Source organism: Planococcus citri, chromosome 5 (genome assembly GCF_950023065.1).
Source record: "Planococcus citri chromosome 5, ihPlaCitr1.1, whole genome shotgun sequence".
In the NCBI taxonomy this organism is placed as follows: domain Eukaryota; kingdom Metazoa; phylum Arthropoda; class Insecta; order Hemiptera; family Pseudococcidae; genus Planococcus; species Planococcus citri.
This window is the reverse complement of record NC_088681.1, coordinates 845,684-869,247: the sequence shown is the minus strand read 5'-3', so window position 1 is coordinate 869,247 and position 23,564 is coordinate 845,684. Positions and strand designations below refer to the sequence as shown.

The 23,564-nt window shown below is 39.0% G+C and overlaps 1 protein-coding gene across 4 annotated transcripts in view; it reads left to right on the top strand.

The window, feature by feature from the left end:
* The window catches only part of CngA (Cyclic nucleotide-gated ion channel subunit A), a 253,350-nt gene that overhangs the window by 43,852 nt on the left and 185,934 nt on the right, over nt 1-23,564 (top strand). The gene's annotated exons all lie outside the window — the stretch shown is intronic.

Here is a 23,564-nt window from a genome sequence, read left to right as displayed (position 1 = left end):
AATGACACACTACCCGTGACATCGGCTCCGATGATTTTGGAGTATTTTTTCGTATTCGTACAGTAAGAAGTTGACGTGTTTAAATTAATGCCAACGGTGACTGATAAAAAATTAGGAATTACGAAGTACCTATACTTGGACTAAAGTTGTCAATCAACACGTGTAACTTATCGAATATGAATATTAAGTAGGTAATTCGTGGCGTATACTCGTATGTACGTAGACGTACATATTTTGACATTTTTCAATGTATCATTTAGAATGCGTGATACGGCGCGCCGCGTATACCGTATACTTTTGCTAAGTTGTTCGTTCTTTGGTCTTGGAATTAATTAAATTACCCGGCTACAGCGTCGAATACTGATTTATGATGAATTGTATATTGTATATACCTGCGATAGCTAGCTACCTTCGTATACTTCGTAGTGCGTACCTAATACGTCGAGCTTCCCTTCCTCCCTTCCCCCCCCCCAGTGCTCCGGTAGTATAAAATTCATTAGAGAGAGAATGTTGGCGCTAGCTGCGGTGCTGCGGTGCTACGGCAATCAGGGTCCTGGCCTGAGCAGCGAGCAGAGCAGCAGAAGAAGAGATGAAATTAATGTAAAAACGGAAGCCGAATAAATGGATGCGTGCGAGGTAACAATGAGCGATGATACAGCGAACAATTAAGAAGCTTTTGGTGTTTATTGACCTTGCGTGCTGCTACCGTTGCTACTGCTGCTGCTGTTGCTGCTGCTAGTTCTGCTATAGGTACGAATACAGTGGCAAAACTGGTAAGAAGCGAAGCGAATAGCGTCTAGAATCCGAACAAAAATTAATGACGATTTTTTTTTCTTTTTCGAAAAATAAATGGTAAATAAAATATAAAGAAAAAAGTACCGTAAGTAAAATGGGAATACCGCGGTTTTAAAAAGTAAATAAATAAATAAATATTGAAAAAAAAACCACACACACACACACACTTTGGCGCGCACATACAAATACGTAGGTACTTATGTGTAATGTAAGTATGAGAGAAGAAATTGGCGAGCTCGAGCGATTTCGATTTCGAGTTGATGATGTTTTTTTTTCTCGCTTTTCTTTCTCGCAACATGCGGTATTTTGTGCGGTGCGGAGAAGAGAAGGGAGATGGTGCGGCGTATAGATTTATAATGCTGGAACGAAATATTTATATAAGAAAACGACTACGAGAAATACCCCGAAGATATTTCGATTGTCGAGCAAATCAAAGTTAAAGGTGAACTCTATATACGTGTAATTCTTTGATCACATCTATCCGTTCTGGTTAATACGAATTCCCACGTCAACAAAAAAATATACGTATGTAGTTTATGTGTTGCGTATATAGGTACCTAGTTTCGTATGGTATGGTATACGAGATAGACGCAGTTCAAATTCGCCATTCGCCATTCTTTATGTTTATTTTCTTCTTCTTTTTCTTACGTATTTTTTCTCATTTCGCGGCAAAGCGAACGAGGTGAAATGGCAAATGGCGTTTAGGTTGCTTTTTATCGTGACTCGTGGCTCGCGGTTCACATTTACAGTACGAGGAGAATAGGTATGGACTGGGATTGGGACTGGCATGGCATGGCATGGCATAGGGCACAGAGAAGGAACGAAGCTCGAAGCTCGAAGCTCGGGTTGGAAAGAAATTGCGCGCAACCGACGTCAATTTCCGATCGAAAATACGCTAAAAGGAAGGTCTATATCGCGGGCCGATAGTACTTTTGTAGTTTTATAATAGCTTTTCATGTAACGTTAAGTATGTGTTGCACACACACACGCTGACTCTGAGAGAGAGAGAGAGAGAGGGAGAAAAAAAGCGCAAAGGCATGATATTCAGGTACTCGTAAGTGTGCATAAAATATCAAGACTACGCGGCAGTACGCGCGCACATACATATAACGTTTTATGTATCCCTAGTCGGCGCTACTCCGAGTATTTTACTTAACAACTTGATTTAAATTTATCGTATATTTCCGCGAGAAAATTCTACATTCGCTCCAAAAACAATCCTCGACTCGATTTCTTTTTTCCGCCACTTGACGCTGATTGCGTTCGCGATTCCGCGCGTCCGCCGTTTTTTAAAAAGCTTTTTATTTGGCCAACAAACAGCTTAATATACGCCAATATAACCAGCTCGGACAAAGTATATAGGTACTTTTAGGGTAGCGAGTTTGGCAATCGCAAGATCGTCATTGTTGGATGGAGAAAATCAAACGTCTCGGTTACTCGAGTCATCAATTTTGCTCATTTTTCTCCTAAGGCATGAGAACTTATCATTAGGAAGCTCTCAGCAAATGCCATCGCTTAATACGAAAGTTGAGTGCGAAGTTGAGCAGAGTTTTTATTTTTCAATATTCCAACTCCAGAGATCGCTGCATAAGACCCTTATATCGGGTCTTTTTTCAAATTATCCCACGTTCAAAAAATCGAGCAGATGAGTTCAAAAAGAGCTGAAAAATAATCAAACTCTTTGAAAAGAGCCCTCGATTTAGAGTTTTGATCATTTCTAAAATAAGTTTTGAAAGAATTAAACTGACCTACTTTAACTCTCATCAAAATGAATTGGGTAAATTGGGCTTCAAAGATCTCGTGATTTAATGAAAAAGTCAAATGACCAGTTAATATCCTGTAATTGAGTTCAGAACCTTAATTTTGATCTATAAAGATGTGAAAAATTGTATTTTTCGGGAGCCAATATTATAAAAAACAGAGTTGTATAAACAGAGGCGTGCCGAAAGGGGAAGGGGTGAGATACCCACACGCAGAAAAATTTAAGCTAAAAGTTGAAGGAAAATTCGGCGAGTTGGAAAAAGTCGGGAAGAAATTGTGTAAGCAGAGAAATGACTTATCACATCAAAAAATAATGCTGTTTTACTTGAAATTTCCACTACAAAAAGGGTATTTTTAACGTATTCTAGTCAAAACTGCCAGAAACTCCCAATTTTTGCTGAAAAACCAAAAAACTTCCTATTTTTGGCCGAAAATCTGGAAACAATATTTCTAATTTTTGCCAAAGCTGGTTGTTTTTGAAAATATAAAAATCATGCCCTAAAAAAAAAACTGAAGAATTGTGAATTTTTTAGAGCTTTTTCCCTCGCATCGCTGAGACTTATACCGATGCAAAAAAAACGAAATAACGAAAAAAGGTGCGAAATTTTATTCTAAAATACCAAAAAGCACTAAATTTAGGCGTTAAGACTTCATGTATTGAAAATGATTTTTCTGTACCTCACAAATTATAAATTTTCTGAAGTTTTCGCCCGTGATTTTCAAAGACCAAAAGGCTATAAAATTGCGAATTTTTGATTTTGGATTTCAGTACCGACCTTGCAATAGAACAATTCAGATGTATTGTGAATTATAAAATCAACTTTTTTGAACATAATATCATGTACATAAATAAAATTATTCATAATTTTTGTTTCCAACTCCCCCTTCCAAAATTAGTTCGAACCACATCAGGCTAATTAGCATGAAAAATTCTAAAGGTGAGGATCTGGGGTAATGGGGGGGGGGGGTAGATAAATAGTCGGAAAAATCTGGAGAAAATAGTCCCTCCTCACGACAAATCTCTTCGTCATGCCTCCGGTTGTAAAATGTCGAATTTTTGCTTTCGTTTCTGCCTAGAATGACATTTTAAACGCATTCATCGTTAGAATATGACCTAAAAAATGATTCTCAAATTGTCGCTGTCAAGCCTCACATTCGAAATATGTATTAAGGAAATTTTCTGAAAAAAAGGATGGATCTAAAAAATACACTTTTGTAATTATATCTACTAGGTTTGTCGAAAAATCAGCTCAAAACGTGCTGGTATTTGAGATACGAGTAGCTACCTAAAATCGTACCTACATTTTTGGAGCTGAGGGAATTTTTGAAAGTTCCCCAAATTGAATTTGGAAAAATTGAAATTAGTGGAATTCGTGTGTTTGGGGGGAGGGGGGAGTGTAGTTTAGTTTCAAAACCATTTGGCATCGTTTTTTCTGAAAAAGTAGGTACGTTTTGAAAAAATTAATATAAATCTCAGAAAATTGCAATTTTTAAATTTAATTCGTTAAAAAATTGAAAATTGAAAAATTGATTCGAGTGGCTGAAATTTTTTCGTTCAAATAAAAGGTGGGAACTGTGAGTAGTTTACTTTGTTTGTGGTGTGTATTTGGAAAATTTTGATCTTTCATTTTAGCTGTTGAAATGTTTGCTTAACTGGCTCTAAAGTGTTTTTGACTTGTAATTTAATCAATTTTATTTTAAATTTACAGCTGAGTGTCCAAAAAGGGTTTTTTCGTACTATAATCTAATAATGCAATGTTCTTTTTTTGTATATGTATTTGTATTACCTAAATCAATTTAATCTAATAATTTGAATTTATTTTTTTTTGTTTCAGGTGAGTTTTCAGTTTTTATCGTCTAGTAAATTAGAAATATAGCGAAAGTGTGAGTAAGTATTTTTTACGATTCGTGGATAAGTAGCTTTAAATAATGACATTTTTACCCCTTTTCTTCACAAAAAATCTTTGATTTCGGAGATTGTGACTGCAAAATGGAGATAAGTACGAGTACATCGAATTGAATATGTGCCACTTTTTTGTCCCCTTTGTTAGTAATTATGATTTTCTCCCAGAATATGCTACCTACGGTTTTACCTGAAGATGGGGGGGGGGGGGGAAGCTGAGAAATTTCTTTCGTTCACTTCCTACGTACACATCATTTCAATTAGTGTTCGAATTTCATTGTAGGTGTAAATTTTTAGCGACTAAAGCGCTAAAATCGAGCGTAATAAATTTAAAAACGCGTAAAATTCGTTCATCGAATTACTCGGCGAAATTACGTACAGAATTTGACGTTGTATCCAATTTTCGTTGAGTTGGGTGCATGTTTGTTTACTGCAGGTAGATTTAGCTTCCTCCTTGTAGGTAGGTACCATTAGCTGTTCCGGTATACGGTCGGTATACCTACTCGTTGCTGTTGGTTCGTGGCTCGTGCCTCGTCATCGTAGATTAACAAAGTCGGGCTTTGTCATACCTACCTACATTTTAAAATGGCGGTATCTGCCAAGTGGGTGCTTGATTCGTGCTTTGCTGTGCGGCGCGCGTTCTCGTTCAACAGCTCGATTAAGTTATTACTTATTAGATATTTCGCTAAATTGTCATATGTCATTAAAGACGTTACTCGAGGCGACGTAATTTTCACGACAAATGACAAAGGTTGACTTGGGGATTGTGAAAATGGAACGTTGTAAAGATGAAAATCGCAGGCGAGTGGTTTTGTGTGCTGGTAAATAGATTACGCAGTAGATACACCGTACGGCATACACGTTACCCGTATGTACCCCGGTGCACCTCCAGTCCTCCACCTACCTTCGTACAGCGCACCGTATTAGGTACCATCAAACATACGTAATCTGTAGTCCTCGTCGCTTCTTACATCGTACTTATACCGTTTTCCGATCGAATAAATGTCTCGTATGTCGTGAAAATTACGAAGCGACGCGACGACAATAATTTTTAGTCGAATTAGCGAGGCCACCGACGCGATGTCGCGTAATACATATTACAATATTTTCGCCCACCAATTATTATACCTATACCTAATTAGTTTTTTACGATTATACGACTTTTGAATGATCGATCAGTAGATGTGCAGGCGATAAACCATGATTTTAGGAGGACCTTGGACAGGCGTGTAAAACGTCACAACGAATCTGTAGGTACATACTCGTATAATTTAGCCTCGTAGAAGACGTATTCCCGAGTCTGCGTGAGATCTAAGGTATTGGAAGCAGCGGAAAGGAGGGAGAGAGATAGAAAGATGGGCGAAAAGAAACTGTCCGAAAATGTAGCTTCTTGGTTATAAAGCATCCATTAAAATTACGTGTTATGCTCTCGCATTTTACGCATCAAATTATCTATTACGCGTACTGACTGCTGATTGATAAAAAATTTAATCACTTCCTTTTAAAATAAGTACATATATGCGAGGCGCAACATTGAAATTTTACTTTTCTCTCTCGAATATATTCCTATGTGCGTTACGTGCGCGTTTGATTTACCACCTGTCTAAAATTAAAATTTTAGGTTCGTGTCGAACTTGGGCAGAGACAAAAATTCACGTTTGTTTCCGCTGGAGGGATCAACTGGTTGCATCAGCGAAAAAAGGAAGGGGGCAGTAGAAGCTTGACCGAAAAAAAATGTACCATATTTGTCATCGTGAACACTTTTGAAATTATTTTGTATTTTCTTTCGAAACATTGGTCCAAAAACGGAGCTGAGGGGCCTAAAAAAATACGCTATTTTTTAAAAAACATTGTCTAGGTATTCGATATATCGCATTATGTCGACATTTTTCGTATCCTACCCCAAAATTGCGAAGCGTTTTCCTTCCACGGAGAGTGCGCTGTTTGAAAATACGACATTTCGAACCGACTTGAAAACATTTGTTGATTTTGCATCAAAATCGTTGGTCCAACGAAACAGCGCCAAGTTGTTTCGCCTTCAAAATCTGCTGGCTGCAAATCAGCACTTTGAAGATGTTAATAAAATTGCATAACCAGTTTGCCGTAAATACGCGAGTCCTTTCTACGGGTCATTCCATGTCAATTCGACCTACTTTTTGAGTCATGTCTTTCGATATCGCTCAATTTTTTTTACAATATCTGCCCACGCAGTAAGTAAGAAACCCGCAATCAGTTTGGTCCTACCCCCGTCAGGGAGCGAGTGGGGGGCTTTCATTATTTTCACATTGTCTCGAAGTACTCAACTTCAGCAGCCCATTCCTCCAAAAACTACGATACTTTGATCAAAACTGATTTCACAGTTCGAAAGGGTATCGAATTTTGAACCTTTTAAGCATTTTGAAATTTTCAAAATTTGAAAGTTGAACTTTCAAATTATGTGTTCAAATTTCAAAATGGCGCTGTAATTAAGTGGGAGCTACCACTTAAAATTCTGAAAACATTTCCATACATGTACCTTTTGCTGCTTTTTCGAAATATTCGAGTTTCGGGATGGGATCTCTTGATGGAGGGGGAGCACCCCCTACCCCCAATTTGGGGCAAAACTTTTGAAAAAAAATCTTGATCATGTGATATATCGAATTGTATGTTTTTGGTAACGCTGAACACGAATATGACGTTAGATTTTTGATTGGACCCTATCCATGGCCCCCAGCACCTCCCCAAATGGGGTGAAAGTTCAAAATAGTTTCTTTTTTCGTGCGACACATATTATAGTATGTTTTTGGTGACGCTGAACACGAATATGACGTCAGATTTTCGATTGGACCCCATCCAAGGCCCCCAACAATTTTTTGGACTTTTACCTGGGGCCATGGGTGAGGTCGATTTGAAAAACTATGGCTGTATTCGTGTTCAGCGATACCAAAAACATACTATTTCATGTGTCACACGAATGTAACAATTTTTTTAGGTTACCCCCCCCTTGGGGAGGTGCAGAGGGCCGCGGATGGGTCCAATCAAAAATCTGACGTCGTACTCGTATTTAGCGTCACCAAAAACATACTATTTGATGTGTCGCACGAAAAAAACCTATTTTGAAATTTTACCCCATTTGGGGAGGTGCATGCTGGGGGCCGTGGATGGGGTCCAATCGAAAATCCAACGTCATATTCGTGTTCAACGTTACCAAAAACATACAATTCGATGCATCACATGCCCAAGATTTTTTTTCGAAAGTTTTTCCCCAAATTGGGGGTAGGGGGTGCTCCCCTCCATCAAGAGATCCCATCTCGAAACTCGAATATTTCGAAAAAGCAGCAAAAGGTACATCTATGGGTCTTTTTCAGGATTTTAAATAGTAGCTCCCACTTACAGTGTCATTTTGAAATTTGAACATACAATTTGAAAGTTCAACTTTCAAATTTTGAAAATTTCAAAATGCTGAAAAAGTTTAAAATTCAATACCCTTTCGAACTGTGAAATCAGTTTTGATCAAAGTATCGTAGTTTTTGGAGGAATGGGCTGCTGAAGTTGAGTAACTCGAGACAATGTGAAAATAATGGAAGTCCCTCCACCCGCCCCCTGAGGGGCTGGGATCAAACTGATTGCGGGTTTCTTACTTACTTACTGGGTGGGTAGATATTGTAAAAAAAATTTGAGCGAAATCGAAAGACATGACTTTCAAAATCGCCTTTTTTGGTTGAATTTGACATGGAATGACCCCTTAGACATAACTTTTGTTGGCGTTGTCAATTCGAAAAAACTTCATACTACATATCTATGTACATACGAAGCTTATATTTGATGATACGCGTTATTAAATTTAAAATTTATCAAACGAGTAAATAAATTGCGCTTTATTTAAAATTCAAAAATAGTCGTTTTGTGCCAAGTTTTTATTTTTGTTTGTAATTAGGTATTCCTAAATTTACAAATTACTGAAATCTGCCGCGCGAGCTGTATGTACTTTTTTCTCTGTAATTTTAATTTGCAAACTTAATTCGGATAAAGGGAGGAGAGAAAAAAGATTGGCGGGTGGAGGGTGGAGGAAAAAAAAGAATGTATAATTAGGCGCTACCCGTTTTGTCACCTAATTTCTCGTCTGCGTAGTTGTTTTTTTTTTGTTTTTTAATACAAGTTTTTACTCGAAATTTCACCACTGAGTCGAATAAGTTGGCTAATTAGTTCCTTTGAAAAAGATCTTTTGGTCGGGAAACTCGCGTCGCCGTCGCCGTCGTCTTCGTTGACGAACGTGGCGCGGCGCGGCGCGGCGTCAACTGTGTTTATGCGATGAAGGATGAGATGAATGGTCTATTCGACGCCTTCGAAAAGTATTCGATGTATATTCGTAGTTTATTTTGGGTATCGACGAAATTCTATGGCATCGCCCTCCCTGTGCGATTTTGCTGGCTGGCGTGGCACAAAGTGGCTATTTTTTCGTCGTGTTGCTTTTTGTGCGATTTCGAGCATACTGAGCTTTTCATATCAAGTTAGTAAGGTATTGAAAAAATGTTTCATTCCAATAGGTAGCTATAATTAAATGAATCCCGCTGATGAATTGAAAATTAGGCTGTTTCACAAATACCAGTAGGTACACCCCTGGCACGTGCGCGTGGAAATTAGTCGAAGCCTCGAAGGTACCTTTCATAGTAGCTAAAGATACGCGTATATCTATAGGGAGACGCGTCGTCGTCGCTCGCTCTTTATAACGAATGAATAAAAAATGAGTTTGAAGGAATTCACGTCGACATCGACGTGGTGGCGTCGCGTCGTGTAGACGAGACGATGACGTGAATTTCTTCCATAGTTCCATACCTTTTACATACGTACCTATACATAACAGGAGGTATTTATAATACCTCCTGAATAGCTACGTATTAATATTTGGACTTTTGAAACTGTAAAGGCGCAGTTTTTTGATTATCTTTACCTTGCTTTTGATATGGGTGTCTCTTTTTTCGCATAACGTCTTCTCACAAAGTCGAACCGCATGAGGCTAACAAGCCATTCATGAACCTACCCACCGGTCTTTGCGTATAGTATTTGGCGAAGAGTGAAAGAAAAGCTGCGACGAGTCGAATCCCTTGGAAAGGGTATTCCCGAGTAAAGCAGGTGCGTGAAATTCCCCTGTCCTCGAATTTTTGAAATTTTGATGAAACTTTGTTGGGTACCGTTGAAAAAAATGTCGAAACCAAAAAACTCCCACCACGGCCGCGCTCCCTGGCCCACAATGGCGAAAAAAAAACTTTTTTGGGGGAAAAAATCATACTTGAACGAGTTTTGAACCAAAAATGTTGAATTCATCCAAAATTTATTGAAAAGACACGAGTCTAGCCGCGTGATTTTTTTTCAAAATTTTTTGCACCCGAGGGGGACTGGGAGGGAAGGATATAGTCCGGCATATGACAATAGGAGTAATTGCACCCCCACCCCGCCGATCCACCGAGACAACTTTTTTCTTAAAGGGGACATTCTAATGAACATTTTAAAGCAAACTTGCCAAAAAAAAAGTTGGCCTTACTTACAAAATGGCGGCCATTTTGATTGACAGGTCAGACGAAATCACAGATTTTGTGTTTCAACATAGGACTTGCACGAAATTTTTCGAACTTTACAAAGTTAGATCGAAAGGTCATGCAAAAATTTATCACCTGTCAAAATTTCAAGTGCTAAAGTGCGTTTTTCGATTTTTGGTGAATTTTTGAAAATCCAATTTAGGCCAAAAATGAGGGAAAAAATCAAAATTTTACCAAATTGACCAAAAAAGCTGAAATTTGGGATTTACCTCATTTTCGACATGCCAAATCGATTGGAAACGGTTTCAACCCGTTTTGAGCAGTTCTGGAGCCTCCAGCAGATTTTTGAAACTCGAAATTCCTACAAAATTCCATCAAATTGGAGTTGTGAAGCTAAAATTTATTTTAAAAACTAATTTCAATACGCTACGAAGTACTGCAGGTGAATTTCAAGTCGTGTTGGAGTCTCCAGCGACTTTTTGAAAATTCCTAAAGCCTCCAACAGATTTTTGAAACTTTAAATTTTCACAAAATTTCATCAAATGGAGATGGAAAGCTGAAATTTACTCTACACTCGAATTTTAACACCCTCTGAAAACCACTTCTGGTGGATTTCAAGTCATTTTAGAGCCTCCAACGACTTTTTTGAAAATTACTGGAGTCTCCAGTAGATTTTTGAAACTTAATTTTCCCAACATTTCATCAAACTGAGATGGAGAGTCGAAATTCATTCTGCAAACTAATTTCAATACGTTACGAAGTTGACTGCTGGTGAATTTCAAGTCGTTTTGGAGCCTACAGCAACTTTTTGAAAGGTTGTTAACGTTTTTTTGGAAAATTGAAATTTCTTAAAAGTAGCTGGAAGCTTCAAAACCATTTGAAATCACCATGTAGTTTGCGAAGTAAATTTCAGCTTGCCAACTCCATTTGATAAATTAATGTTGGGGAAATTTCAAGTTTCAAAAATCTACTGGAGGCTCCAGTAATTCTCAAAAAAGTCGCTAGAGGCCCTAAAATGACTTTGAACCCACCTGAAGTCGTCTTCAGAGGGTGTTACAATTGGAGTGTAGAGTAAATTTCAGATTTCCATCTCCATTTGATGAAATTTTGTGAAAATTTAAAGTTTCAAAAATCTGCTGGAGGCTTTAGGAATTTTCAAAAAGTCGCTGGAGACTCCAAAATGACTTGAAATTCACCTGCAGTACTTCGTAGCGTATTGAAATTAGTTTTTAGAATAAATTTTAGCTTTACAACTCCAATTTGATGGAATTTTGTGGGAATTTCGAGTTTCAAAAATCTGCTGGAGGCTCCAGAACTGCTCAAAACGGGTTGAAACCGTTTCCAATCGATTTGGCATGTCGAAAATAGGGTGTACCCCAAATTTCAGCTTTCTTGGTCAATTTGGTAGAATTTTGATTTTTTCCCTCATTTTTGGCTTAAATTGGACTTTCAAAAATTCACCGAAAATCGAAAAAGGCACTTTAGCACTTGAAATTTTGACAGGTGATGAATTTTTGCATGATCTTTCGATCTACTTTTGTAAAGTTTGAAAAAGTTCGTGCAAATCCTATGTTGAAACGCAAAATCTGCAATTTCGGCTGACCTGTCAATCGAAATGGCCGCCATTTTGTGAGTAAGGCCAACTTTTTTTTGGGCAGAGTTTGCTTTAAAATGTTTCTTAGGATGTCCCCTTTAAGAAAAAAGTTGTCCCGGAGGATCGGCGGGGGGAGGGGGTGCAATTACTCATATTGTCATATGCCGGAGTAATATTGACAAAAGAAATTTTGAAACCGCCATATCTCCGAACCTAATTCAAGCACACGAGATTTTTTACATCCAAAAATACCATAATTGGAATTTTTATCAAATTTTTTCTCCTGTTTGGTTGTTTTGAAAAACGCAAAAAACATTTAAAAATGTGATTCCCTGAATGTGGCCTTCAGAAGTATTCGGAGATATGGCGGTTTCGAATGTTCTTTTGTCAATAACCCCCCCCCCCCCTCCCCGGGGCCAAAGATTTTGACAAAATTCACGCGGCTAGACTCGTGTTTCATCTATGCATTTTGGGTGAATTCAAAATTTTTCATTAAAAACTCGTTAAAGTATGATTTTTTCCTCAAAAAAAAAGGGGGTGGGATGGGGGCCATTTTTTTTAGCTCCGAAATTTTTTTCAAAGGTATCCGATAATATTTCGTCAAAATTTCAAAAATCCGAGGACATGAGAATTTCACCTACCTTACCCTGGAATACTTTTTGTCTCTCGACATTGTCTACATAACAAAGGCAGCAGCGATGCTAAGTGGTGTGATGACGATGGCGGTTTCAAACAATAATATGTACGAGTACGTGTAGTACAGGCTACAGGTGCCTTTTTGGCAATGTAACGTTGAACGAGTAAAAGAAAATTACGAGTACATTTCGCACGAGAACGAATAAGGAAGCTTTTTTGTATAGCCTACGAGTATATAGTTAGTCAACAGCTCGACACGTTTCGTTTAAAAGCTTTTTCGTTTGCATATTTTGTTAGCGGCGTTGGCGCTGGAGCTGGAGCTGGGGCTGGCGCTAAAATGCACAAGCGAATTGTAGTGGGTACGAGCGAGCGTACAGACTAGAGAAGTGAGACTGTGTTGGAAGGACACCTAGAGGAGTATTGTTGAAAAAAGGACGCGCCGTGCCGTACCGCGCGGACGTTACCCAGATGTTTATTTTGACTAAAGTAATTAATTTTATTACGAGCAACGCTCCGCTCGCTCCGGAGGAGATGTTTTTATTTTTAGTAAATTGAAGATAGTAAATAATTAGAAAGCGAAACGCGACCGGAGCTACGAGTACTTCATTAATTCACTTTGAAAGATCACTAAATAACCGAACTACAGCTAATGAAATTAAGCCGACAGTTGGAAAAAGTATGGCATGGCATGGCGCTGGCGGCGCGACGAGCTCCTACTACTCGTATAAGTATACGACTACGACTACGACTACCGAGTACGTACCATACAACTCTAGTAAAATGGTCTCCTCAGGTCCTCTCCTTCGTCGTCAGTTAGATCGATATCTGAAATCAAAATACGCTTGTATGGCGATTCGTTGCAGGCTATAGTTTTCAACTTTTTGCCCGAAAACTGAAAATTTACTTGGAAAATACGATTATTTAACGTCTCCAACTTTTGTTATTAGGCTACGTAAATCGCTTAATACAGACTTTTACTTATCTCTCCTCGTCGGTATACCCGAGAGTTATATCGTCTTGAAAAAATTGCTGTATAAGATTTGATGTGTACAATGTACAATGTACATGGAAGAAGAGACAAAGTACATGGCCCTGGCCATTACTCGATAGGTATGTACATTGGAAAAAAACATAGAATAAAGTTCATTGCACCGCCCGGCCATTACCCGAGGTGTATCATATTATTGCGCAAGTAAAGCGGATAATTCGCTGAAAGTCTTGAACTTTTTCCCAAAATTACCCAAAGTCTCGCTTTTCAATCGAAAAATTGCAAAAAAATGTCATATTTTTGCCGATAATTGCCGAAGAATTATGCTTTTTGCTGAAATTATCGGTTTTGCTCTTTGACAAAATTCTCCTTCAAATTTTTAAATTGTCGCTTTGAAATTTTGCAATCTTTCGAAAACTGACAAGGAAACCTCTTGAGGTGCCCGCCTCCGATTTGAACGGGACCGCGATTTTTGGAAAGAGCACGTTCTAAAACCTCAAAATCCAAATTTTAAGCTGCTCAAATTCATTTTTTGATTTTTGGCGAATTTTTGAAAATCCAAAATTGACCATTTTGGTGATTAATGCTTTTTTTTAAAAAAAGTACGTACTTGATCAATAAAAATGTTCAAAATAAGTCCTAAAACTGATATTAACCCCCCAAATCCAAATTTCGCCATTTCCAGCCATTCTGAAGCCTCCAGCGCGATTTTTCAATTTCTCCAGAATTTTGAATTTGCTCCAGAAGGCGTGAATATAAAGTTGGGCAGCTGAAAATCAAGTTGTGTGTTATACTCGACCTGTTTAACGAATTTATCCACATTTGAGTCGATTCTGAAGGGGACACCTCAAGAGTGGTTTTTTGACCAGCTTTTTTTCAAAATAAAAATATCCAAAAATCAAAAATTTCTCGTTTGTGAGAAAATTTTTGAAATTTGCGCGAATCGCTGAATTTCGTCATTAATTAATCACACGAGAACAAACTTCGCCATTCCCAGCCTTTCTGGGGCCTCCCTTTAATTTTTGGATATTTTTATTATGAAAAAAGCTGGTCAAAAACCCACTCTTGAGGTGTCCGCTCCAGAATCGGCTCAAATGTGAATAAATTCGTTAAACAGTAAGTTCTAGTATAACTCACAACTCGATTTTTAGCTGCCCAACTTCATATTCACGCCTTCTGGAGCAAATTCAAAATTCTGGAGAAATTGAAAAGTAGCGCTGGAGGCTCCAGAATGGCTGGAAATGGCGGAACTCGCCCTCGGGGACTTTGATGTGGACTAAATACAGAGATTTGCGCAAATTTCAAAAATTTCCTCACAAACGGTAAAATTTTGATTTTTTTTTGATTTCTTATTATGAGAAAAGCTGGTCAAAAACCACTCTTTTAAACAGGTCGAGTATAACATACAACTCGATTTTTAGCTGCGCAACTTCATATTCACGCCTTCTGGAGCAATTCAAAATTCCGGAGAAATTGAAAAATCGCGCTGGAGGCTCCAGAATGGCTGGAAATGGCGAAATTTGGATTTGGGGGGTTAATATCAGTTTTAGGACTTATTTTGAACATTTTTATTGATCAAGTACGTACTTTTTTTAAAAAAAAGCATTAATCACCAAAATAGTCAATTTTGGATTTTCAAAAATTCGCCAAAAATCGAAAAATGAACTCGGGCAGCTGAAAATTTTGATGTGGGGGTTTTAGAACATGCTCTTTCCAAAAATCGCGGTCCCGTTCAAATCGGAGGCGGACACCTCGAGTGGTTCCCTTGTGAGCTTTGGAAAAAAGCTCAACTTGGAAGTTTCGACATTTTTGGCGAATATTCGTGAAAATACATTCGATCAAATTTCTGAGCTCGAACTCTCGTGTTCATTTCAAAATGTGTTTTCTCGCGAGATAGGACTGAAACTCACGACGATGGTTGAACGGAGTACGGCGGTAGTTAAAAATTTTGAAGAATTCGGCTATGGTGAAGGTTTCTTGGTGAAAATTTTTTAGGAGTACCACGATCTTTACCTTGCTCTTTTTTTTTTCAATGCAAACCTTATTAAAACGCGCTTTACTTCAGAGTTATTCTCGTTGTACGTATCTTCCAATGGTAAAGCTCGAAGAAACACGGGAGAAGGGTGGGAGGGTAAACACCTACCGATTATGACGTATAATGACGACGAGGAAAATTTTTAAAAAGCCTTTTACAATGTCTAATCTGTAAATTTTTATGACAAGCTGAAAAGTTTACGAGTGGTAATAACATTAAATAATGCGAAATATATATTTTCCTTATAGTATAAATTTCATGCTAAGACACGGGCATACCCGTAGGACTGTAGCCTATATATATATGTACGAGTGGTGGCGTAGAGAATAAAAATAGGCCCCTACGCGAAAGAAAAGCATTGTGCGGCGAAACGCGACGAGTCAGAAGTCATCGATAAATTTTAAATATAATTTATTTTACCACTTTTCATTATATTTTTCTCGTTGGAAAAGATTTAATGGAGTTTAAGTTTATAGTTTATTTTAAACGAATTTTATACTCTTACTCGACTCTCGTATACTCGTATATACGTAGACGTACGTATACCAATGCGAGTAGTCGAGTACGTTCGGTTGACCCCTTCTTCGTTGGTTGGTTCGGGCTCGATACGGTTCTTTCGTCTCGCGAATTATACGAAATGGAATCGGATCGAACTGACAAACCAATTTATGAGCTAATGCACGACGTCGTTAAAAATGTTAAGGTTGTCGCCTCAGTTTATCAGTAGCGCGGTACTTAGTGTACCTTTGAACTTGCCAATATGCTTTTGGCTTTTTATACCAACGACGCGACGGCAGAAAAAGCGAGAAAGTGGCGATTTATGTGCTTCGTTGCTAAACCGGCCCTATAAATGTTGATTTTTAAATCGATTTAGGAAGTATTCGCTTACCCTTCCCAATTCCCATCCGGAAAACGACTAGATTTTCCCTTCTTCTTATTTTTCGGTTATTATATCGGTTGATTTAAAGTTTGACTGGCTCGGGCTGGCGGGCTGGCGCTGGTTCGTTTTTTCTGGTCGATTTTTAGTGTGGTTCGCGTAGTTCTGTGCACGACGAATGAGAATTTCCACTTTTTGCGACAATTGCGCCCTATAAAAAGTCGCAGAACAGAGTGCCGGGCTGAGCTGGGGAAAGGGCGAGTCGTAATTTATGCATTTTCTTCCATCGAAGTAGGCCCATTGTCAGATATACGTGTACTCGTACGAATACTCGGTTGCAAATAATTCCGTTTAAATTTAAATTATACCTACTCTCCGAGTTCTTTATTATGCCAGGTGCGTTTTGGAATTGGAAACTGGAAAGCTTGCCACCTGCGAACTGCCGCCGCGATGCCGGCGTTGGCGTTGCAATCGAAATTGCACGCATTATAGCTCAACATTGTGTACTCTTATGTGTTTATTTGCGAATTATTAGGTTTCAAAAAAATAAAATTTTGTTTAAATTACCTACCTATTTGTTCGAAACAACCTACGATCTTTTAATTTGGTACGAAAAGTTTGATACTCGTACGTTGAAATATGACTCCCCCCCCCCCCCTCAGTTGGAATCATATTATTTTGCTTGTGATATGTATCATCACCATCACGCTAGTTCCGTTTCATTCGCTGTTTTTATTCTGCGATTTGTATTTACTATACGTGGCTTCGTGTATCGAAAATTAAATTAATAAAAGCGAAATTTTCTTCATCCAATCTAAATTCCCATCGTGTTGTTGGACGACTCGACTGTTGCAAAACACACTCGTTGCAAATTCATTAACGAGCGAACGAACGAAGAAGAAGCGTGAGAAGAGAAAAAAAAGGAATTTTAATTTTGTACCCTTAATATACAGTACAAGCTTTTCATGAAACCTTTAAAATCGTGCAACGTCGTCAATTGCGTATTCGCGACGGCGTGGCGGCGTGGCGGGCGGTTTTCTTATCATTTGTATACGTAATACGTATATACTCGCTCGTGGTTGGAAACTTCCACAAAGACGTGCGCAGATAGTAAACGATCAAAGTACAACTTTGTACTGGCATTGAGGTTGGCCCACCGTTATCTAATTATACGAGTATGTAATCTGATATTAAATAAGAGAGCTGCGAGATCATCGATATGAGGCCTTTATTAAATACGAGTACATACCGGAGTCGTCGTGGATGTTGCGCAAATTGATCCTAACCACGTGCTTAGTACTACATACGAGCTTGTTTAACCGAAAATGACGGATCTTTGCCGCAGCTATATCGTACGAACTGGTGTAATCAAGGTTGCCACGATCGTCGTTTACTTCTGGTGATCATGCGAGACGAGACGTGCTAACTAAGTATGTACGAGTAAAAAATAGACGAACGTCTTTGAAAAGGGTTGGGAGGGGGGTATTATGATACTGCCGCAGATAGTTGAGGAAAGAAAATTTGTAAGCGCGATTCACCTACCCCACCCTGCCCCACTCTCAGTGTCTCCTTAGCCTTCTATTTTGACAGATGGGCTGCTTTCAGAGAAAAACTTAAAATATTGAACTCAGTACCCAATTTTTTGTTTTCTTGTTTTCGACTGGGTGGAAAGAAATAAGGGTTGAAGAAGTTCGGTTGAAAAAAATGAGTCAAAGAGTCGTAATTGATGTTTACTCCATTTTCTACATATTTTCTCTTTTGAAATTCTATATCGAAATTAGGGGGTTTTGTGTACCCCTCACAATTTTTATCTGCCCGAATTATTTATCACGCCTTCTGGGAAAATTTTAAAGCTCTGCAGAAATCGAAAATTGAGGCGGAGTTTTCAGAAAGCCTCGGAATGATGAAATTCAATGTTTGAGCGTTTGGTTATTGACAAGATACACTAAGATACAGTCATTCGTGCCAATTTCAAAAAATTACTCCGAGAACGGAAATTTTTAAAATTTTTTCTTCGTGCTAGTCAAAGAAACGCGCTCGAGGTGTCTGCCTGAAAATCGGTTCAAATGTGAATAAATCTTTTGAACAGGTCGAGGTAAAGGCAAAACTAAATTTTTAGCTGGCCGAGTCAATTTTCATTCATTCTGGAGAAAATGTTGAAATTCTGGAAAAATCGAAAGTCTCGCACGAGAATTCAGAATGGTTTGAAAGGATGAAATTCGATTCAAGGAAGTTGAAATTGAATAAATACGAGTACGTGTAGGCATGATTTTTTTGTTGCTTTTCTCAATGGACAAATTTTGAATTTCCAAAAATCGAAAAATTAATTTGAGTAGCTGAAAATTTGGATAGGGGGGGGGGGGGGTCCAGATTATGCTCTTTCGAAAAATCGCAGTCCGGTGCAAATATGTATGTACATAGGAAAGCCAAACACTTCGAGAAGGTCCCCTTGTCAGTTTTCGAATAAGATCACCCGAAGATGATCTCTATAAAGCCTCGAAAATTAACGTACGAAAAATCAACTTTAAGGCGAATGAAAGCTTTCACACTTGTTTTGAATTGCTTCGATGTATTAGGTTGCGTGCTTGTTGAAAAAGCTTCGCCCCTTCGTACCTGACCTCGTCCATTCTATAGTTGCCAGCCCTTATTATACCCACTCGTTGTGTCGGAGATTCTACTACTCGTATATACGCGTACATCCGCGAAATGCGAGCGGGGCGCGGCGCCGGCGACAGTGAAAAATAATTCGCTTTTAGTACCTACTTTTGCAGGTCAATTTGAGAAATGCGAAACGATATAAAAAATCAGGCGCCAAACCGGACATTAATTTTTCATCGCACACACTCCGCACCTTTTTCACTTTTTTCGCTTTTTTTTATTTTTATTTTTATTTTTTTTGCTTTTGACAAACAAATCTTTTGTTTTACACGCGCGCCAAAGGGATGAAAGGCGCCTTTTTTTAGCCGCAAATTGGCGAATTGGGAACCGGCTGTGGCTTGGCGCGTAACCGTCCTAGTTCCGATACTCGTACACGAGTATTCTCGTGTCCTTATACGTACGCGTAGGTACCTCTACGTATCCTATTTCGGTTGGCAATGGGCGAACTTGTTGACTTAAATACCGTTAAACGAACAGTTTGTGATAAATTGCGCTGTTCGCTTGGTAATTAGCGACGACGACGACGACGGGAAAAAGGTAGACGTTTGACAATTTTTCATTCGCGTAAAATGGCCTGGTATCGGTACAACGCACGATGATGACGTGTACCTACTTCATTCGCCTGCAGTTATGACGATTACCTTGCGACTGACGAATAGCGTGCATTATTTCTTTTCCTGCCATCGACAATACGTGAAATATACATATACGAGTAGTACAGATATTTCTGCACCATTGGCGAATGTGACGTTTACGTAGCATCACACTGGGTGTTCCATTGGCAGTTCGACGAGCAATTGAACATTACTCGTATTCTTTCGATGTGTTTTCATTCCTGGCGCAGAACCCGCTTACCTTTCTGGTCGAAATTTCTCTTCACAACTTTTTAGGCACTCGAAAACAAACTACCCTCCTGCTTTCTTGTTCGTTTCGAGGCAATTCCAAGTTGGATTTTTTTCATTCCTGGCGCAGAACCCGCCTCTATCTTTCTGGTCAAAATTTCTCGTCACAATCATTAGGACGCTCGATAGCGAAAACTATTGTTCCTGTTTTGTTAGGTTTAGGGCTAAGGCACGCCGAAGTCTGATTTTGAATTCCTGGCGCAGAACCCGCTTGCCTTTCCGATGGATATTTCTCACTACAACTTTTCAGGCACTACTTGTAAACCAACTATTCCTTTTCTGTTCGTTTTGAGGCAATTCGAAGTCAAATTTTTTCATTCCTGGCGCAGAACCCGCTTACCTTTATGGTCATTATTTTCTCATCACAACTCTTCAGGAGCTTGTGAACGAACCATTTTCTTCCTGTCTTGTTCGTTCTGACTTCCGAGGCACTTGGAAGTCAGATTTTTTCATTCCTGGCGCAGAACCCGCCTACCTCTCTGGTCAGGCACTCGAAAACAAACTACCTTCCTCCTTTACTGTCTGTTCTGAGGTAATTAGTAGTCAAACCTCCTTATTTATGCATTTATAAGTCCACCTACTCTTGCTAGAATTGCTAGTATAATCGAAGAGCGAATTAATTCTTTTGTTCACGTTTTCATAATAATAAAGGAAGTAGGTATCCCTAATGGCAGAAAATTTTTAAACTAGTGAAAGCTTACCTTATCGAAAGAGCATGCAAAAATATGGGTCTCCGCGCAAAGAATGTCTTGAAAAACTGTCCGAATTGACTTCAGCACGTCTTACGATGAAGGTGATTGACGCTTGTTAGCGATCTTTTGGACCAATTATTATGGTCACTGACAAGCACCAATCGCGTTTCTGCGTGCTAAGGTTGATTTATGCAATTTTTATGGCTGCACTTTTTGGCAATCTGGAGTTTTTGAAATATGAACATATAGGCTACAGAACGGCTTGAAACTACTCCCAATAAACTCAAAACGTTGAAATTTTGACAGAACGTGAATTTCAGCTTCATCGAGTAAAATTTTGTGGCATTTCGGAACCCCTCGTAACGGTTTGAAATCTTTCCGATCGATTTGGCCAGGAGGGAGGAAAAGGGTGAAGAGACTGGAAGTATACTATAATATCGTGAACTTTCGGGAAAAGTACACTGCACCCAGCTAGAACCAGAGTATACGAGTATATGTTTTAGAAATGTGAAACTCGCAGGGTAAACCCATAATTTACAATTGAACAAAAACTTGGATCGTATGGTACACAACAGATTACAGTGCTCGTCCATAAACTCTCGTAGTTGGTAGATATCTACTCTCTGGTACCTCTACCCACCACCGTCAGATAGATAAGATAAACCATATCAGTCGTCGCGTTGCTGTCACATAACGCGCTTAGAAATACGTTGCAAATTAATTATTAATAATCACGCGACAAGAGCAAACTAAAGCGAGAGCATTAACGTAACACGTCTTAACGTACGTTTACAACTTTACACACACACAACCACACCAACTTGACGTTTGAATAGAGTAAATTTTCACGATATACGACCATTGTAGGTACACAACACATATGTACACATATGTACATACGAGTATAAGAAGGAGTACGTGAACGAGACTGTTAGCACTCTGTATGTGAGGTGCATTTATGTGGATGTGGAACAAAAACGTAAATGTAATTTAAATATAAATGAATAGTTACGACGCGACGAGTAGAAGAAAACGTATTAAAGGCGCGTAACACCGATGGCGATGACGACATCCAACAACAGTAGAAGTACTCGAGAGTTTTCAACTTTCAGCTGTGTGTTGTGTATGTAGGCATTGTAGGCCTATTTTTCAACGAAGCTTTCTACACAAAATAATGCTAGTACCATCTCGTCCAAGTTTTTTGGTGTTAAGCGTACCACATTTCTCCGCAAGGGCTTTCAGAGCTGTGCAGAAATTGGATAGTTTTGAATTTTCATGGTACCATTCCTCGTTTACTTCACCATGTATACTCATAGAATATAACTGTCTTTCTTTTAAATTTCCGCGACCTCTCTGACCTTTGCACCTGTGGCCCTGAGCGTCTCTACCTTCGGCATCTGGAAATCCCTACTGATACAGTGTTGCAGCGTGAACACGGGGAACTGTGTGAAGAGGTCATCCGCAACCTCCTGGAGAGAGTATCGTTCGATGGCACGCTGATGTTGCTGCTGAGTAGTGAGTTTAAATGAAATAAATCAACCGAACTGATGATTGCGTTCGTGGGTAATATTGTGAGCTCGAGTATCTCACCAGTCTGCTCTGTTAAACTAGACATCATCAGTATCAAAATACCTATTACCTCATCGGTGTAGAAAAATTCATCAGCAGCGTGCGAGATAGCTCTACGATAGTCGTTTAGGTATGTACAGTACTATGTATATTGTATGTACTATAGAGATTGAAGTACTCACGTAAACAACGTTGAATGTTGGTACGCTAGCATTCGAATTATTATACGAGGAGTAGGAAAGAGTTGCATTCGTGAAATCGAATCAATTGTGGAAGAAAATGCGATACCCCAAGAGCCAATATGTTATTATCTCATTCATTGCCAATAAACGAACGTATGTTTCTAAAGAATAATAATAAGTATAGCGAAGCAGATGCGGTACAAACATTACAAGCGAAAGCTAAATCTTTTATTGCGAAGAAAACTCGTTCGAAATGTTTTAAAAGTACAAGACGAGTCCAAAAGCATCCTTTTTTTTTTAGGTACGCGGGGGTATAGGGAGGAAAGAAAAAAGATTACAACGAACCTTTTCGAGAGCATACGCAGACAAGAAAGGACGGGGACGGGGACGCGGAGTAGCACGCAGTACGTAGACGTACAATGTAGGTGTAGGTAGTAGGTACCTACTGGTACATGTACGTCTACGTAGTCGAGCTTTTTTGGGCTTTTTGAAAAACACCGCCGGAGACCGGATGCGCGAAGAAAATACCAAGCAACGTGTTTTTACAAATTTTCCACCAAAATACATAGCCCGCTATACTGTACGTTGTACGATGTATGTACATTGAACGCGAAACCCGGGAAAATTTCGAACGACGAGGCCGCAAATTCGGCTGATTTTCCCAGCCTGCTGCTGCCCTGTCCCCTCTCCCCGCGCCTCATCGTTCGTACGAAAATATCACCGTGCTATGCCGACGACTTCATTCGCTATTCTCTCGAATACCTACCTACCTACCTACTCGTAATATACGAGTATTCGTATACGTATTACGTATAGGCTACGCTACACTCGTTAGAACGACTACAACGACAACGCGACGCGCGTCGTTTTTCTTTTTTACGTCCTTTAATATATTTAAAGTGCAAATCCTATTAGCTTTTTAGCGTATTTTTAAACGCTTTTACGCGATATCAACGCAGGCACAGCGACTGAATATACTTAACTTATAGCCAACTAACGTGACGTAGCGTAGCGTACGGCGCGGCGTACACTACAGTATAGCTCTGCTTAGTGCTTAGTGCTTAGTGCCTAGTGCCTACTCCAAATGAATTGTTTCCACTATCGTAAAGATTCAAAGATAACGGCCGTGGTCGGCCCAGCTCGTACAAAATGGTTACCTTCTGCATAATATCGGTCTTAAGCACGTGTCTTTCTTTTGCAGCAATTTAGCGCCAACGTTACACATTTTGGCAGGAAAAATTACCCGTCGAAAAAATACCACAATCTCTTTTACCACGCCTGCCCTATCACCATTATTCCTATTTATACGTGCTTTTAGAGAAAGAAAATGGAAAATGAAAAAAGCTCGGCTAAAATTTACATTCAAAAATCCTTCGAAAATCGAAAAATGCATTTTGTATCCAAACTAAAATGTTGGCTGTTGATTCAAATTGTTTTCGGTTCGAAAATGTGCAGT